This window comes from Phyllobates terribilis, unplaced genomic scaffold (genome assembly GCF_046119375.1).
Source record: "Phyllobates terribilis strain yellow unplaced genomic scaffold, ASM4611937v1 Scaffold_3__8_contigs__length_932513732, whole genome shotgun sequence".
NCBI classification, from domain to species: Eukaryota; Metazoa; Chordata; class Amphibia; order Anura; family Dendrobatidae; genus Phyllobates; species Phyllobates terribilis.
The window spans coordinates 781,323,027-781,342,318 of NW_027362763.1; positions in this window are offsets into that span (position 1 = coordinate 781,323,027).

Below are 19,292 nucleotides of genomic sequence, written 5' to 3' on the forward strand. Positions count from 1 at the left end.
CCAGCTAGGAGGGGACCTGGATGTCTGAGAGCAACGGGGAAATTGGTCCTGGTCAGGGTGAGGGTGTAGGCCTACCGTGCTTTCTGCGCTCCTTCTGGCTATCTCCTTGTTATAGGGTAACAGCCCACGTTTCCAAGCTTTCCGTGTATTCTCGCCTGTATGGCCTGCGACGTGGGTTCCTTTCTGCTCCCAGCCTTGTACGGCTTTACTGGTCCCTTCGGTTGTGGCAGGGCCTCCAGGCTTCTTAGGCCAAGGAATATACAGTCCCTTGCGGACTGGTTCTCTGCTGGAGGATGTAGAATCCTCCCAGCCTCAGACACCAAAGTCTGGTAAAGTCAGTCTCTTATCTGCCAAGACAGGCTTGCTTCGCCTCTTGTCTCTGGCTTGTGGCTCTCCTCCTGCCACACTTCCTCTTAGGTGCAATACAAAACTGTCTGTCCCTGCTCTGCTCTGGGACAAGTCTCAGTGCTGAGACAGGCCATCAAGTTCTCCCTAACCCTGCCCCCAGCACCAGCTTTTATAGGGGCAGCCTGCTCCCCCTACTGGCCTGAGACAGGAGGCATTGCATGCTAATGTTCCCCTGACTAGAGAACCTCCCCCCTGCTCTCAGACACAGCTTTAATTACATTTTGTGGCATCCAGGCCAGGGTGACACAATACCAGTCAGGGTCCTCTCTCCTCTTGTAGCAGTCGGTGACTTGTATTGTTCAAGATTATTGTACTTGTTTTTTATTATGTATACCCCTTTTCACATGTAAAGCGCCAAGGAATAAATGGTGCTATAATAATAAATAATAATAATAGATACCATGGCTGGCAACAAGAACAAATAAATTAATTTTGGAACAAATTAAGCCAGACATGTCACTCGAAGCAAGGATCACCAAGCTACTACTTGCCTACTTTTGACACATCAATCATATGAAGAGAGCAATCACTGGAGAAGGACATCATGGTCAGAAGAATAGAAGGAACAAGGCGAAGAGGAAGACCAGCAACCCGATGGCTTGATACTATCAAGACTACGGCAGAGAAAACCCTGGAGGACCTATCTAGGCCTGCACAAGACCGATCTTCCTATAGATCATTCATCCATCAAGTCACCACGGCTCAAGATCAAACTGAAGACTGTTAAAAAAAAAATGCTGCTGCCCAAAACTACAGATCAGCTCATATTCAGTAGGAGCCCATAGATACAGTCCATGTAGGCTGTCTGATGGACATTAATGCCTATGTGGCACCCCAGGGGTCTGGTTGCCACAGTAATAGAAATATTATATCTGAGAGCAAGTGGGAGGTTTCTCTGGTCAGGAGCCCTAAGCATGCAACACGGCCCACCCAGACCTGGGAGGGGAGGAATCTGCCCTTATAAACTGGGTCTGGGGCGGGATTAGGTCAGTAAGAGCTGGAGAGGGAAAGCAAGAACTAGGAGCTCTGTAGGAGCAGGAGCGAGTGCCAGAGGCTGGAAGCTAGAAAGCTCGCCTTGGCTGAAGACACTAAACCCGGACACGGAGTCCGAGGCTGTGGGGACATCCAGGTCCAGCAGCAGAATCCAACCGGCAGGGGATTCCATGTCCTCTGGCCTTAGAAGCCCGGAGGCACGGTCACAAGCAAGGGACCAGCACCGCCATCGTGAAGCGGAGGCTAACGGAAGGCCCCAAGTCACCGGCCATACGGGTGAGCACCACACAGTATACTCATGGACGTGGGCTACTTCTACCCGCATAGAGCAAGGTAGCCAGGAAAGAGTGCAGATAGTCGGGGAGGCCTACAACTCCACCTGGCCAGGGGAGATCCTACTTGCTTACAGACTGACCAGGCCCCTACTGCTAACCAGTACTCCCGGGAGGGTCTGCGTTATACCATCAGTAAAGACCCTGAACTGCACCACACGTCTCTGTGTTTCATCGCCGCACCAGCACCATCAGTACTGGGACGCTCACACCATCACTCCCATCATCCACACTAGCTGCCCTGAGGCAATACTTCTCCCGTGGGGAGTTATCCCATACTCGGCTGCGCAAACAACATCAGCCTCAGGGGTCTGCAGCGCAGCGGCGGTCCCCACTGACCGCAAATCCACGGGTGGCGTAGTCGGACATTGTTATTACCTAAGACTGCCACTGGTTTGACCGCCCTGGGCACGGACCGGGTCACCGCCACGGAGGACTACAACCCCCAGCGATCCGACTCCGGGTATCCCCCTGCACAGCACAGGCCCAGGGGGCGCGTCACCTACACAGTCAATGCATTCCCCGAAATTTACATAGGTAATTTGGGCAAAAAATTGTGTACATACTTAGCTCCATATTTATTTTGTGATTTATACACTTTTTGTGACTCCCTTCAATTCTTTTTGCACTTCCATTTATTTTTCTGTCAATAAAGCCACATGAAAGCTTGGTTCTGCAGGAGAAGTTGTATTTTTGAATGACACAATTAATTTTACCATGTCTTACATTTAAAAGTAGGAAAAAAAATTCCAAGTGGGGTGAAATTGTGAAAAAAAATGCAAGTCCGTCGGGTTTGTTTTTACAGCATTTATTATGCAGTAAAAATGACCTGGCGGCATCATTCTCCAGGTAAGTACAATTACAGTGATACCACATTTGTATAGTTTTTTTTTCTACATTTTAGTACTGAAAAAAATGCTAAATTTGTAACAAAAAAAATTTGTGTCACTATTTTCTGAGACCCGTAACTTTTTTTTTATTTTTATTTTGATGGAGCTGTGTGCAAGCCTGTTTTTTGCATACCGAGCTGTAGTTTTCAAAGAACACATATTTGGCCACATACCACATATTAATTACTTTTTATTGCATTTTTTGGGGAACTTTTAAATAATTTTAGATTATATTAGACCAGAATTTTATAGACATAGCGATGCTAATTATGTTTATTTTTTTATTATTATTTCTTTATTTTAAAACTGAAGAAAATGGGGGAGATGTAAACTTTTATATATTTTTTGTTTTATATATTTAAAACATTTACTTTTTATCTCATTTTTAGTCTCCTTGGGGGGTTTTAACCTACGATCATTTGATCACTTACACTATATAATGCAGTATCACATTATTGCAGTATATAGTATAAATCGAGATCTCCTTTGATGCTTCAGAGGAGTTGCATGATTGTGGCAACAGGCGCCTTCATCATTTAAATACAGCTGTCAGTGATTGACTGCAGCACTTAAATAGTTAAACGGCAGCAATTGTGACTAGTGCCTTCCGCTGCTGTTGCAGGCAGATGCAGCTTATGCATTGCAACTGGCATCTGCCCAGTATGAAGTGGGCACAGCTCCCGATCCCTCTCCATACATGCTCATCCTGGCCATGACAACATGTACAACAGGGTTGGCAAAGGGGTTAATGAGTGGACATGACTTAGCGAGAAAGGGGACTGGATTATCCTTAAGGGACCTGATTTCATTGGCGCCAAAATTTTGTAGCAAAATATTGGCACAAATTAAGCAAACTAATAGTAGGTCTAAAGTTAGACAAAAGTGTCTAAGTATGGGAAAATTTATCAGGTATTATAAGCCACAATTTCCACACTGCTTAACCTAAAGGTTTATTTAGCCGGCCCGATTTCGAGCTGTTCATTAGCACTGATCAAATATATATAAATCGATAGGTACTCATTTATTTCCCAGTTTAGACAGGTCTATGAGTACTAATGTGATGGGAACAGAATAGTCATTAATATAATTGTTCTGTTGTGTTGCCGATAATAATACTTTTTATGCTGTTATAGAAGATCCCATCACCCGACAAATAAGCCAACGTGTTTACACAGCCTAGCAATAAGGAATAAGCATTCGTATAAAATGCTCATTCCTTGATTCTTGGATTTTCGCCTAAATGCTCCTTAAAGGGGTTGTCCGGCCTTAAGTTACAAGTCTTAAGTTACTATGTGTCTGAATCCTCACACCGTATGCACAGCACACTGTGAGGATTCTCCGATGCTGGCATCGGGAGTGAGCAGTCATGTGACCACAAGTATGTGATTTGCATATTTTTGGCTATATTCCGACTAGACATGTCCGGCCTCACACAATAAACGTGCATTGAGTGAGGTCGCGCACATCTATCGCATACTTGTGGGCATGCGCCTGCCACCGGCACTAGAGAGTCCTCACAGTCCGCAGAGCACACGATGTGAGAATTCACAAGTCTGCAGTCATATGGAGTGACTGCAGACTTGTAGCCTGAAGTCAGACAACCTCTTTAAGTTTATGCAGATATCACATAGACAGGATTACTAAATCTGCCCTGTTGTGTCCACAAAGGATGCAGTGCACAGATGAATATAGCATGGTGGGGTCCAATGAGGGATGCAGCTATAAGAGGTGCAGATGTCACAGTCTCACCTTGGCCCTGGCGCTTGAACCCAAAGATCTATCTATCACATAAGAAAAATAAAAAAATCATTATAATTAAATGTTAAGAGAATATACATGTTCTGTTATGCAACAGATTATATCATTAGTAATGCCGCTCGGTGCAATGTAAACAATCTTTATAGAAGGAAAAGTGCAGACACAGCATCCATCTCCGGGAAGGCATTAATGTACAATATATATGAGATTCACAGCCAGATAACGAGCCTGTGCTATTGCATCAGTGGTATTTTGCACTGCAGTTTGCTGAGTTTGGAATATGTCAAACTATTTTTAGCAGATGCTTCCTTTTACTGGTGAGCGACTGCCATCAAATGGACAATCTGAAAAATGCACAAAGCCAACATCATTTTTTGTTTATATAGTGCCTTTACAATTCAGAGGTGACATGTACAAATAGCATCAGACATTACAGAGTGCTCTCAGTGGGAAAAACAAAATAAAATCTTGTAGTTGTGATTAGAGATGAGCGAATTTGTTCGGCGAACAATCGCCAGTTTCAAATTTGGCACGAATATAGCACATTCGGATGGCTCCGAATATCCCTGGTTTCCAACTCTGTCATCTGCGTGACAGCATTGGAATCAGGGGCTGTGACCGACGACAATATCACTACCGCCGGTAACAGCACTGCGGGGATCATACTGACAGCTGTCAGCGTGATCCCCGCAGCTGTGAAAGTGACCCGCGGTAATATAGCTACCACCGGTCACAGCTCTGTGGGATTATACTGATAGCTGTCAACGTGATCTCTGCAGCTGTGACAACGACCCACGGTAACATAGCTACCGCTGGTAAAAGTGCTGCGAGATCATTCTGACAGCTGCCAGCGTGATCCCCGCAGCTGTGACAGCGAACCGCGGTAATATAGCTACCACCGGTCATAGAGCTGCGGGATCATACTGACAGCTGTCAGTGTGAACCCTGCAGCTGTGACAGCGACCCGCGGTAATATCATTACCGCCGGTCACAACGCTGCGGGATCATACTGACAGCTGTCAGCGTGATTCCCGCAGCTGTGACAGTGACCTGCGGTAATATAGCTACCGCCGGTCACAGCACTGTGGGGATCATACTGACAGCTGTCAGCATGATCCCTGCAGTAGTGACAGTCACCCGCGGTAAAAAGCTTACCGCGGGTGACAGGCTCCGGCTGATGGGGCTACTACCCCCATCATCCGGCGCCTCCTGTCACTGTACACAAACGCTGCTGATGGGAGAAGTATTCTCTCATCAGCGCGCTTGCACGGTGAAAGGTAAAAAAAAAGTTAAAATAAATATTTAAATAAAAATAATAAGCACATATACTCATCTATCACTTACCTACACCTTGACCCTGATGTTCTCGTCCCCTGTTAAAAAAAAAAAAAAAAAAAACACCATATACACACCTTACAGCTAATCCCCGAAGCCCATGATCACCTGCAATAAAGGTAAAATATTAAACCAACCTCATCCTCACCTGTCCGCCGCAGTCCATGTAGAGAGGGTCCCACGATGACATCAGTGCGAGCACGGCCACATCTGGAGATGTGACCATCCTATCCTGCAGCCGGTGATACACTGACAGGACCTCTATGGCTCCCGCAGTGTATCGCGAGAAGCTGCCAGCACTGGGGTCACCGGAGTTCAAACAGATGATGATCAGCTGAGAGCTTCGGGACCTGAATTTTCCCCCACAGCATTAATGTAAGTGGGATCACTGGAGCTCTCAGCTGATCTTCAGCTATTTGAACTCAAGTGACCTCACGCCTGCTGCACAGCACAGTACACTGACAGGAGTGATTACACTCCTGTCAGTGCACAGTGCTGTCTTCTACAGCAGTCACATCAGTGATTGCTGATGTCCCTGCCGTAGAAGTGACCTGGATCACAGTGGGACACTCGGATTATGTCTTGACGGTGGACAAGTGAGGGATATGGTTGTTTTTTATTTTTGTTTTTTTTCAGGAGACGAGGGATTCGGATACTAGCAGAATAACAAAAAAATTATTAAAACCGTGTGTCATTTTATTTCAATAAAAGACTTTATTTTGGCAGTGTCTTTATTGAAAAAGCGTCGTAAACCTTTACTACGCTGTTAGTAATGGGGGCGTCTTATAGACGCCTCTTCATTACTAACCTGGGCTTCACGTCAGCCGCCAATACAAGGCTGACGTGAGGCCCAACCCTAATACCTCACTTGCCACCGCTACACGGCAGTGGAAAGAGTGAGGCTAAGCGCCAGATTTGGCGCATCTTATGGATGCGCCATTTTTGGGACTGCTGAGAGCTGATCTTATTAGCCTCGGAGGGGGCTAGGATCCATGGCCCCTTCCCTGGCCATTAGTGATGAGCGAATATGTTAGAAATCCGATCTCCAAACTTAAGTTTGACACGAATTAAATGTTCCGATAGCACTTGCTTAGTGTTTGGATCTTTTAACAAGAACTCGTTCAGTCTCCAATGACACGTCCACACTGTCAGAAACTTTGTTTTTAAGTTCAGATGTATTGGAGCATGATCTGACCACGTAATGGGATCCATCTCTGCCCCAGACAGCATCCTAAGAATTGTAATATTGCCAAAAAAAAAAATCAATTCTAGTGTAGGTGTTATGGGGGAAGGGGGGCGAATAGAAAGAGTAAGCCCTCTCACCAGGATGGGCAATTCTCTACAAATCAAACAGCGAGAGCGATATAATCAGTTTCCTAAAGTTTTGGGCCAAGGTAGCTAAATTTGCAGTGGAAGGAGTGTCTAGGGTTAGGGTTGTGCTAGGGTTGGGGTTAGGGTTGGGCTAGGGTTAGGTTTGGGCTAGGGTTAGGATTGAGTTAAGGTTAGGGTTGACATAGGGTTGGGCTAGAATTAGGGTTGAGATAGGGGTAGGGTTGGGCTAGGGTTACGGTTGTGCTAGGGTTAGGATTGGGCTAGGGTTTGGGTTGGGTTAGGGTTGTGCTAGGGTAAGGGTTGTGCTAGGGTTAGGATTGTGCTATGGTTAGGGTTGGGCTAGGGTTAGAGTTGGGTTAGGGTTAGGGATGGGCTAAGGTTAGGGTTGGGTTAGGGTTGGGGTTGTATTAGGTTTGGGGTTGTATTAGGGTTGGGGTTGGGATTTTTTCAGAAGTAAAGGGAAAAAAATGACGACTAATGTTGAGCGCAAGTGCTCTCTACTTGAGTTTGCATCGGGTGCTTGGGTATGCACCGTGTATAGCAGGTGCTTGAGTGACATGCTTGAGTCTCTGTAGACAAAGATTCCGGCACACCAAATGAATTTAAAGAGTCAAACGTATGGATACAATCATAGGTGCTTTAATTATTTCTCCGATATATACTTGCTCAAGGTGTTGTCAGTATAGTTGCCCAACGTTTCAACCCCGCAGGGGTTTTCATCAGGGGCTTCAGATAAGCTTAAAACCAGAGTACAAACATAAGCAAGAACATTATAGAATGAAACAAGCAATACATCATGTAAATAATATACCATAGTGAAAAAAGTGCATAATGGCGAAGAAGAAAAGGAAGAAAAAAAGGGGAGGGGGGGAGGGGAAGGGGGCGGAAAAGGGGAAAGGGGGAAAGATAGACAAGGACTGGTGTAGAGATATGAGTTCAGAATTCGTCAAAAAGTAAGCAAAACTCAATCATATAGTCTGTAAGATACTGGGAATCTTCACACGTGGCCTACTGTATATCGGGAATGAATGCTGTATAGTATAAATATTGTATAAAATAGTAGAGAGGCATATGTTACATCAAACAGTGTGTAGAGCATACAGCTAACCCAGAGTGATGATATCAAAAAACATATGAACGGTTCATACCCAGGTATAACCAGAAATTGCTTGTTGCAAAAAAGGGGTAAGGTATATGCTTGAGTCTCCACCCCAAATGTTTTGCAGCTATTATACAGCCAAAAAAACTTCGTGGGGATTGCCTGCCATGCACTAGCGATCTCCGCATGTTTTTTTTTGGGTGTCTAATAATCGTGAAACATGCGGGGCGGGGACTCAAGCATGTCACTTGAGTACCCGTGATATTTGGTGCATACCCGAGTACCCGATGCAAACTCAAGTAGCAAGCACTTGCACTCAAGACTAATGATAATATGATGACCTAATGTTATCAAATTCTGTGTCGAACCTCTGGGTTCAAAATGTTCACTATACCCCTTGATAAAATCCTTGAGGGGTGTAGTTTCCAAAATGGAGTCACTTGAGGGGGGTTTCCACTATTTAGGCACATCAGGGACTCCCCAAACGCAACATGGCGTCCGCTAATTATTCAAGCAAATTTTACATTCAAAAAGTCAAATGGCGCTCTTTCCTTGCCGAACCCTGCCGTGCGCCAAAACAGTGGTTTTCATCCACATATGGCTTACATCGGCTTACTCAGGAGAAATAGCACAACAAATTACACGGTGCAATTTCTCCTGTTACCCGTATGAAAATGAAAAATTGGAGGCTGAAAAACATTTTTGTTGGAAAAATGTGAAAATTTTATTTTTACAGCTCAATGTTATAAACTTCTGTGAAGCACCTGGGGGTTCAGGGTGCTCACCACACATCTAGACAAGTTCCCTGGGGGCTCTAGTTTCCAAAATGGGGTACCTTGTGGGGGGTTTCTACTCTTTAGGTACATCAGGGGCTCCCCAAATGCAACATGGCGTCTGCTAATTATTCAAGCAAATTTTTCATTCAAAAAGTCAAATGGTGCTCCTTCCTTTCCGAACCCTGTCGTGCGCCCAAACAGTAGTTTTCCCCCACATATGGGGTATCAGCGTGCTCAGGAGGAATTGCACAACAAATTTTGGGGTTCATTTTTTAATGATACCCTTGAGAAAATAAAAAAATTGGGGTCTAAAGTAACATTTTTGTGAAAAAAATAAATGTTCATTTTTTTCTTCCACATTCCAAAAGTTCCTGTGAAGCACCTGAAGGGTTAATAAACTTCTTGAATATGGTTTTGAGCACCTTGAGGGGTACAGCTTTTAGAATGGTGTCACTTTTGGGTATTTTCTGTCATAAAGGCCCCTCAAAGTCGCTTCAAATGTGATGTGGTCCCTAAAAAAATGGTTTTGTAAATGTTGTTGTAAAAATGAGAAATCGCTGGTTAATTTTTAACCCTTAGGGCTATGTGCCCACGATGCAGAAATGCTGCATATTTTTTACGCTTCTCCCTGGCAGGAAAAACGCATGCGGTTTTTACATGCGTTTTTCCCGCCAGGTAGAAGCGTTTGTCAAGCGTTTTTGCATGCATTTCTGCATGCCGGTTATCAAGCGCTTTTCCAAGCGATTTTAGCATCACTTGGAAAAGTGTTTGACAACTTGTTCACTCTATATAAATCCATGCAACCGGCATGGATTTATAGTAGTGTGACCAAGTTAGTTAAAAAAAAAGAATAAGAATGGTAAAAAAAATAAAAAATAAAGCTTATACTTACCTTCCGTTGTCCTCCCGGTGTTATCTCCGCTGCATCCGGTCTCTTGCATTGCTCGCGCTGTTGTGAAGGACCTGCGGTGACGTCATTCAGTCATGTGTCAGGTCACATGACTCAATAACGTCATGGCAGGTCCTTTACAACAGCGCGAGCAATGCAAGAGACCGGACGAAGCAGACAAAACACCGGGAGGACATCGGAAGGTAAGTATAATCTTTATTTTAAATTCTTTTTTTTACAGTTTCTATGGTACCCAGATCTGGATGAGAGTCTCCTCTCCTCCAGGCCTGGGTACCATCCGCACATTGAACCGTGTGATATCCGCTTATCCACATGTAGTGATGCGGATGTCACGCGATCCAATGCAAGTCAATGGCGGCGATTACGCTGCGTGTCCGCAAAATTAATGGACATGCTGCGGATTTTTGAGCGCAGCATAAATGCTACGGAAAAATCGGCAGCATGGGCATTGACATTGCGGCTTGTCATTGGGGACCATGGGGGGTGGATTACCAAGCGTTTCCCAAGCGTTTACACTGCTGAAATTCCGCAGCATAAACGCTTGGAAAATGCTTCGTGGGCATGCAGCCTTATAGCTCCCTAAAAAAAAAAAATTTGGGGTCCAAAATTGTGCTGAAATAAAGTAGACATGTGGGAAATGTTATTTATTAACTATTTTGTGTGACATAACTCTCTGATTTAAGGGCATAAAAATTCAAAGTTTGAAAATAGCAAAATTTTCGCCAAGTTTCTGTTTTTTTTCACAAATAAATGCAAGTGATGTCGAAGAAATTTTACCACTATCATGAAGTACAATATGTCACGAAAAAACATTCTCAGAATCAGGGGGATCCGTTGAAGCGTTCCAGAGTAATTACCTCAGAAAGTAATAGTGGTCAGAATTGTAAAAATTGGCCTGGTCATTAACGTGCAAACCACCCTCGGGGGTAAAGGGGTTAAAGGAGTTTCCATACTTTACTTTAAAGTTAGTAATAATGGATGTTAATGCTGCTGTTGAGTTGTGTTTGCGGTTACATTTATTGAAATATTATGTTATTTATGTTATTAAATATTTTACCACATTTTTTGCTTCTAAAGTTTTTTTCCCCTATTTTCCAACTCTAAAACCTGGGTGCGTCTTAAGGTCCGGTGCGTCTTATAGTCCGAAAAATCCAGTAAATCTATTCTGTGCAATGTTTATGTCCCGAATGTGGGGCAAATCCATTTTCTAAAAAGAGTGTTTTCTCTTCTTAGGGGTCTGAGTGCAGCGCCACTGATAGTTGGTGGGGACTTTAATGTCCCATTTTCGGAATCTATTGACAGACATTCAATAGGGGACACTCCTCCCCCTGAGGGACCGCTCCTTGGACATAGCACTGGGTGTCAGCTGTGACAATCAGCTGACACCAGGCGGCGATCTTGCCCGCACCGCTTGCGTGCGGGCGAAATCGCCAGGGCATACTAATACGTATCAGGCCCATAAGGCCCAGGGCACAGATACGTATTAGTACGCCCAGGACCAGAAAGGGGTTAATCATCAGGGAACCCCAAGAACTCCTCGTCACTACTGTCCACATTTAAAAAGCTCAACTCCTCAGAATGAGTATCACTGTCTTCACTCTGTGAAGAGGATGTCATCTTCAGAGCCATCTAAGGCATTGCTGATGCCACATTTTTTGAAGGACTTCACAACGGTTTCATCCTTAACAGACTGCCATGAGGTTTTCACCCACTCACAAACTTGGGTGATAGTGGGCCTTTTCATTCTGCCAGTTGGTGTCAGATAATGATTTCCAGCAGCCATTTGTTCCATTCTTCTCTCATGAAAACTTTAAATGGCTTGTTGATGGAAACGTCCAAAGGTTGCAACTGGCAGATAAGCCCCCCAGGAATTACGGCTAGATGGGTTTTCTGTTCTTTAAATCTCTGTTTTGTAGTTTCAGTGATATGTGCCCTAAACTGGTCAAGCACTAATAGAGCAGTTGTTTTCTGAAGCCCTCCAGGACGTGTGGACCACACTTTTTCAATCCATATCTTCATGCCATTTTCGTCCATCCATCCTTTGTCATGAACATGAACAATAACTCCTCTTGGGATTGCCTCTTTTGGCATGTTTTTTCTCTTGAAGATCAGCATTGGTGGCAGTTTGGTGCCATCCGCACTGCAGGACAACACAACCGTGTAATGGTTTTCTCATGCCCTGAGGTTTTCATGGTTATGGTTTTGGCACCTTTCACATCAATAGTCTTGTTTGATGGAACATCAAATGTTAATGGGACTTCATCCATGTTCCCAATCTGGCTCATTTCAAATCCATCTTTCTTTCTTGCATCCAGTACAAATTTGTGAAAAGACACAATCTTTGACTTGTATTCTTTAGGCATTTTTTGTGCAATCCTAGTTTTTGTGCGCATCACAAGGCCACATCTCTTCATAAATCTGTGGCACCATTATGGTGACTCAGTGAAGTCCTCAATGCCTTTCTTTGCAGCAAGACGTTTGGATTCATAAATGATCATTTTTGTTGATATTGAGAAGCTATTGTTCCTGTGACGTGTGATCCACTCCTTCATATACAACCCCTGGCAAAAATTATGGAATCACCGGGCTCGGAGGATGTTCATTCAGTTGTTTAATGTTGTTGAAAAAAAGCAGATCACAGACATGGCACAAAACTAAAGTAATTTCAAATGGCAACTTTAGGTCTTTAAGAAACACTAAAAAAAATCAAGATTAAAAATGTTTTACTCAGTAAGGGTAATTTTTTTCAGAACAAGCAGAGGGAAAAAATTATGGAATCACTCAATTCTGAGGAAATAATTATGGAATCACCCTGTAAATTTTAATTTCTAAAACTAACATCTGCATCAAATTAGATATGCTCGTTAGTCTGCATCTAAAAAGGAGTGATCACACCTTGGAGAGCTGTTGCACCAAGTGGACTGACATGAATCATGGCTGCAACACAAAAGATGTCAATTGAAACAAAGGAGAGGATTATCAAACTCTTAAAAGAAGGTAAATCATCACGCAATGTTGCAAAAGATGTTGGTTGTTCACAGTCAGCTGTGTCTAAAATCTGGACCAAATACAAACAACATGGGAAGGTTGTTAAAGGCAAACATACTGGTAGACCAAGGAAGACATCAAAGTGTCAAGACCGGAAACTTAAAGCAATATGTCTCCAAAACAGGAAATGCACAACAAAACAAATGAGGAACCAATGGGAGGACACTGGAGTCAATGTCTGTGACCGAACTGTAAGAAACCGCCTAAAGGAAATGGGATTTACATACAGAAAAGCTAAACATAAGCCCACATTAACACCTAAACAGAAAAAAACAAGGTTACAATGGGCTAAGGAAAAGCAATCGTGGACTGTGGATGACTGGATGAAAGTCATATTCAGTGATGAATCGCGAATCTGCATTGGGCAAGGTGATGATGCTGGAACTTTTGTTTGGTGTCGTTCCAATGAGATTTATAAAGATGACAGCATGAAGAGAACATGCAAATTTCCACAGTCATTGATGATATGGGGCTGCATGTCAGGTAAAGGCACTGGGGAGATGGTTGTCATTACATCTTCAATAAATGCCCAAGTTTACATTGATATTTTGGACAGTTTTCTTATCCCATCAATTGAAAGGATGTTTGGGGATGATGACATCATTTTTTAAGATGATAATGCATCCTGCCATAGAGCAAAAACTGTGAAAACATTCCTTGAAAGAAGACACATGAGGTCAATGTCATGGCCTGCAAATAGTCCGGATCTCAATCCAATTGAAAATCTTTGGTGGAAGTTGAAGAAAATGGTCCATGACAAGGCTCCAACCAGCAAAGCTGATCTGGCGACAGCAATCAGAGAAAGTTAGAGCCATATTGATGAAGAGTACTGTTTGTCACTCATTAAGTCAATGCCTCAGAGACTGCAAGCTGTTATTAAAGCCAGAGGTGGGGAAACAAAATACTAGTAATGTATTGGAGTGTTCTTTTGTGTGTTTGTTTTTCATGATTCCATAATTTTTTCCTCAGTACTTGAGTGATTCCATAATGTTTTCCCTCTGCTTGGTCTGAAAGAAATTACCCTTACTGAGTACCACATTTTTATCTTGATTTCTTTTAGTGTTTCTTAAAGCCCTAAAGTTGCCATTTGAAATGACTTTAGTTTTGTGCCACGTCTGTGATCTGCTTTTTTTCAACAACATTAAACAAATGAATGAACATCCTCCGTGCCCGGTGATCCCATAATTTTTGCCAGCGGTTTACACTTCTAACTGTGGCCATTTTGCAGCATGACCACGAAAACAGTGTTTCGTTTTGTCCGTTTTTTGCAGCTGATCCTCCTGTTTCCTCCATTCCTGTATAATTTTTTCTGCTGGAGGTGGGCCAAAGTGTCTTTCCGCTGCTCTATTCCCATGTTCTTTGGCGTACTTCACTACCTCCAGTTTAAAAGGGATTTTATATGAAATCACTTTCTGCTTTGACATATTTCTACCATTACGGTAGATTTAGCAGGAGACTGCAGTACGCTATCGTATCTTTCTGCAACAAAACACAGTAATGACAGAATTATCAGCACTTTCTCCTTCATGGTTTTGGGGGGATCTGCTGCTGACACTTATGGCGGAGATCTGCTGTTAGAGGGCCACAGGTTGTGCCCTCTTGTATGGTGACAGCATTCCTGAGCTCATCCTCACTAAGGAGAACATCTGAAAGGAGTCTGTATGTTCTCCCCATGTTTGTGTGGGTTTCCTCTGGGTTCTCCGGTTTTCTCGTACACTCCAAAGACATACTGATAGGGGATGTACGGTAGATTATGAGCCCCAATTATTTTTTTTTGGAGTGGCAGGATGAACAAAAAAATGGTGTGCACAGATTGGTGAAATCTTGTATTTTTTGATGAGTTAAAAGGTTTGTCTGGCACTGTTTGCTTCCGGATTGGGAAATAAGTGGTGCTGATATCCTGCCAGCAAACCTACCTAGACACTTGCATGATAGCTACCAGTCATGCATCTGTCCTGTCAGGTATCTGTAGACGTGATATCCTCAACATCGCTCGCTTCCCAATGGGGCAGTATGGTGAGCAGCACTGAACAAACACTTTATAGGGTATGTGACAGCTGATACATTCTGCTTGATCCGCGGGCAGCATGTATCAGGCAGTAGATGTGCGACCTAAGGCAGATACAGTATGTTTCCCTCTGAAATGCTGTGGTAGAGGAAAACATACCGTACTTTGGTTTCTCTTCTCCTGCTGTCAATGACTGATAGTCTCTTCCTGTACATGCATGCAGGAAGAAAATTGTCACTCAAAGGGAGCAGATGGGGAGAAGCCACTGGGGAACCACCTGTCACAGGTGTGTCAGAGGTGACAGTCGCCCTGCAGTGGGTTGCAAGAGATCTCTATGTTTGGCATTGCAGACAGCTTTTTAGATAAGAGGTTGTCTTTAGGACTGAGCGGCTACCTCTCTCTTGCTAATTAGCTCTCTGGCCTGAGTATATATATACCTGGTGTGTCTTAGAAGGAGTCGCCGGCTATATACATTTCTACTTGTGAAGCTTAGCAGGAGCAGTACTTTGTCCTCTCTGGAACTTGAGGCAGAGTGCTTATTTGGAGTTCATCTAAAGCTAAGCCATTTCACCTGTTTTGTCCACCCTTGTTGTCTATGGAGTTTAGTGGAGGTTGACTAGTGCTCATCTCCTTCCATCCCTAGCCGTAGCCATACGCCAGGGAGAGTTGGGCGAGGCACACGTGCGGCAATTGCTGAGGAGGCAATATAGGGACGGTAGTTGAGACGAGATGACGCTAGACCAGACTAGGAGGTCTCCACTTCCCCCCTTTCCTTAGTGTCTGGGCTCCCTTTCACTTTTCCCTCTGTTGCACTAAGTCATTCCCACACCTAGCGTGACACCACCTGTCTGACTAATCTCCAGTGTGGCTCAGTCCCTGTGGCTTTTAGAGCAATTTCACACGTCAGTGTCTCCAGTATGAGTGATGACAGTTTCCACTAGTACTGGAGACACTGACACACGTAGACCCATTCAAATCTATGGGTCTCTGCACATGTCAGTGTGTTTCCAGGAACCGTGTGTTCATGTAATCTACTTGTAGACATGTCCGTTTTTGGCCAGCAGCACGGATCACATGGACCCATTCAAGTCAATGTCATCCATGTGACAAGTACCGGCGCTTGGGAATCAGTGTAGAGTTAGCGCTGTTACCAAGCTCCGGGTGCTGATTGCTGCCCTCATCATGGTTCCTTGCTGGCGCTGCGATCAGCACCAGCAGGGACAATGATGAGAATAGTAGTCTGCTCCAGATGTGTCCACCTGTAAAAATAAGAATAAAATAAAAAATCCATATTCCGTACTCACCTGTCCGGAGATGTCCCTCGCTGCAGGAGTCGTTCTCCCCGGCTCCTCTGCTGAGTGGTCACATGGATTAAAGCGGGAGACACTTGGGACAGGTGAGTACGGTATATGGATTTTTCATTTTATTCTTATTTTTACAGGTGGACACTGTGGGAGCAGACTACTACTCTCATCATTATCCCCTGCTGGTGCTGATGGCAGCGCCGGGAGGGAACCATGATGAGGGCAGCATTCAGCACCGGCGTTTGGGAATAGCGCAAACTGTATTGCTGATTCCCTATCGCCAATATGTGTGATCCTGATGCGGCACACAGGTGCACATGAACACTGTTTTTTCCAGTACCGGAAATATCCGGACGTGTGAAACTGGCCTTAATGTACTGTACCATGTTTTTCTTTGTGGTTTCCCTGAGGAGAACTATAACTCCCAGCATGTCCTGCAGCTTGTATGGCATCCTGGGAGTTATAGTTCACCACAGTGGTAGAGTGTTTTATTGTATGTGCTTTAACTAATGCTTGCCTCACTGTTTCTTGTTTGGAGGGAGCGGGGTCGTACTGCAGGTAAAGGATCATCAGAGATCAACTGTTTTGAATTCACTATGGCAGTGTTAGACAGTTAGCCTCTTTGTAATGTCATTGCAGCATGTGATCTGGACCAGAGACCGCCCACTTTCTTCTGTGTAACGCAGCGTAGTGCATTAAAAGTGAGTCTGTTAACCCGGATCTATGATCTCCTGTCTTGACTTTTGTGTTTTCATTGGCTCTAAGCCATAATCATCAACATTAACAGAAATAAACACTTTAAATAGATCACCCTGTTTGTAATGACTCTATATAATATACAGGTTTCACTTTTTGTATTGAAGAACTGAAATAAATTAAATTTTTGATGATAATCTAATTTTGTGAGAAACGACATAGATGGGTGCTTGTGTGGAAGTCAAATACTGTAGATAAGTCCTGTGCTGTTTACCTGTGAAATCGATGTTTTTTTTTTCTTGTGCAACTACTGAGATTCTGACAGAAAGAGCAGGGCCCATGCCATAGAACTGTGTTGTGCACCGGTTGTATTGTGCTCCATGCACGAGTATGTCTTCAATCTACTTTTTTCACTTGCTAATGTGATAAAGCAAGCAAGACCTTGCAGCCCACCTTTTGATTTTGTGGGGTTGAAATTGAGCTGTAGTCAGACTCTGCAGAGCTTTTCAGTGCAGAGCACAAAAACCTTTTTTTTTCATTTGTAAATATGATATTGCAAGCTATAGCAGCCCACTTTGTCATTTTTGGTGGGTGAAATTAAACTGTATGCACAATAACAAAAATATATTTTTTCTCTTGCTGGCCAGAGTTCACCAAAGATTGTTTTGTTTAGCAAATGTGATACACTCTGCTAGGCCGAGTGCAAAAAAATATTTTTTTGTGTGACAAACGTGATACACTCTGCTATAAGCCATGTAGTACATTAGTGGCGGTGAACTTCAGCTGTTTTCAGAGTAAAAAAATGTATTTTTCTGTTGCTAGCCAGAGTCCATGAAAGATTTTTCTGTGTCGCAAATGTGATACACTCTGCTAAAAGCCACCTACTATTTTAGTGGCGTTTAAGTTCAGCTGTTTTCAGAGTAAAAAAAATATTTTTTCTCTTGCTAGCAGAGTCAAAAAAAAATGTTTTTGTGTGACAAACGTGATACACTCTGCTATAAGCCACTTAGTCCTTTAGTGGCAGTCAAATTCAGCTGTATTCTGAGCTTATGCAGAGTAAAAAAATCTATTTTTTGCTGTTCCTCACATGATACAGCAGGCTAGATCTTAGTTTGAAATAGTTTGGAGCATATCTCATATGTTATACAGGCCTTATCCAAAGTAAAGAAAATACTTTCTTCTGTTCCTAACGTGATACAGCAGGGGACATCTCAATTTGAAATAGTTTGGATAATATCTTGTATGTTATATAGGCCTCATCAACACTAAAAAAATACTTTCTTCTGTTAGTAACGTTATACAGCAAGCCATATCTTACCTTGTCATTTAGTGCCGCTGAAATTCAAGTGTGTGCAGAGCTGCTGCAGAGGAAAAAATCAAATTTTGTTTTGCTAATGGCATGCTCCTACTACACTATCTGACCAACATCTGTACTGATGCCCAAATTTTTTTTAGGTTGAATTCGGGCAGGACTGAGTAGGGTCCGAGAAGGATCCTGAACCTCGGGGAGGGAGGTGATCCTGATGAGACTCTCGTACCTGAGGCTCATGCGGACTGTACTGACAGGGCAACAAGAAGAGAAGGGTCACTCTGAGGGCGAGGAATGGGATAACACATTGGATGATGACAAGGTTGAAGATCTTAATTGGTGTGAACCCAGAGTCACACAGCCGAGTAGCTCATCTGAGGAGGTGGGGGAGGAAGATGAGGAGGTTACCTTTCGCCCTACGGCGCAGACAAGGAGTGATGCAAGCACGAGGAGACTGCATCCTTAGCCACAACTGTGGCTGTGGCAAGAAGTGATCGCGGGTCTGCAGCTCGCAGGGGCGGCAAGGGTTGCCTAGCCTGGACCTTTTTTGAGACCGCAAAGGATGAGCCAACTCACGTTATTTGCACACTTTGCGATAAAAAACTCATTAGAAGGAAAAAGTGTAATAATTTGATTACTACATGCATGAACCGTCACATGTGCACACAACATGCATTACGCTGGGAATCTCACTGCGCTAAAATGCGGACCAGCGGACCTCAACAACCATTATCTGCTCCATCAACCGTATCCGCTGCTTCTTTCTCCTCCTCTGTTACCGTGCCAAGTATTGTCACGCAGGTCTCCCACCGCAGAACCTCTGGTTCTCTCACACTCCAGTCAGGCTGAGTGAGAGCCCATCAGCTGTAAAGGAAGCGGACATGCCTTCTGTGTTTGTTTCACCGAGCACACCACATCTTTCTCAATCCACCGTAACATCTCCGCCTGCATCTCACTCACGGTCCAGCAGTTTGTCCGGTTAACCGTACTCCACCCTCTCTCAGCACTGCAGCCAGCCCTCGGTCCCGCAATTGTAGTCATGTAAAATATTGTTTCATCCTACACATGACAAAGGTAAGAGGTTGGACTCCACC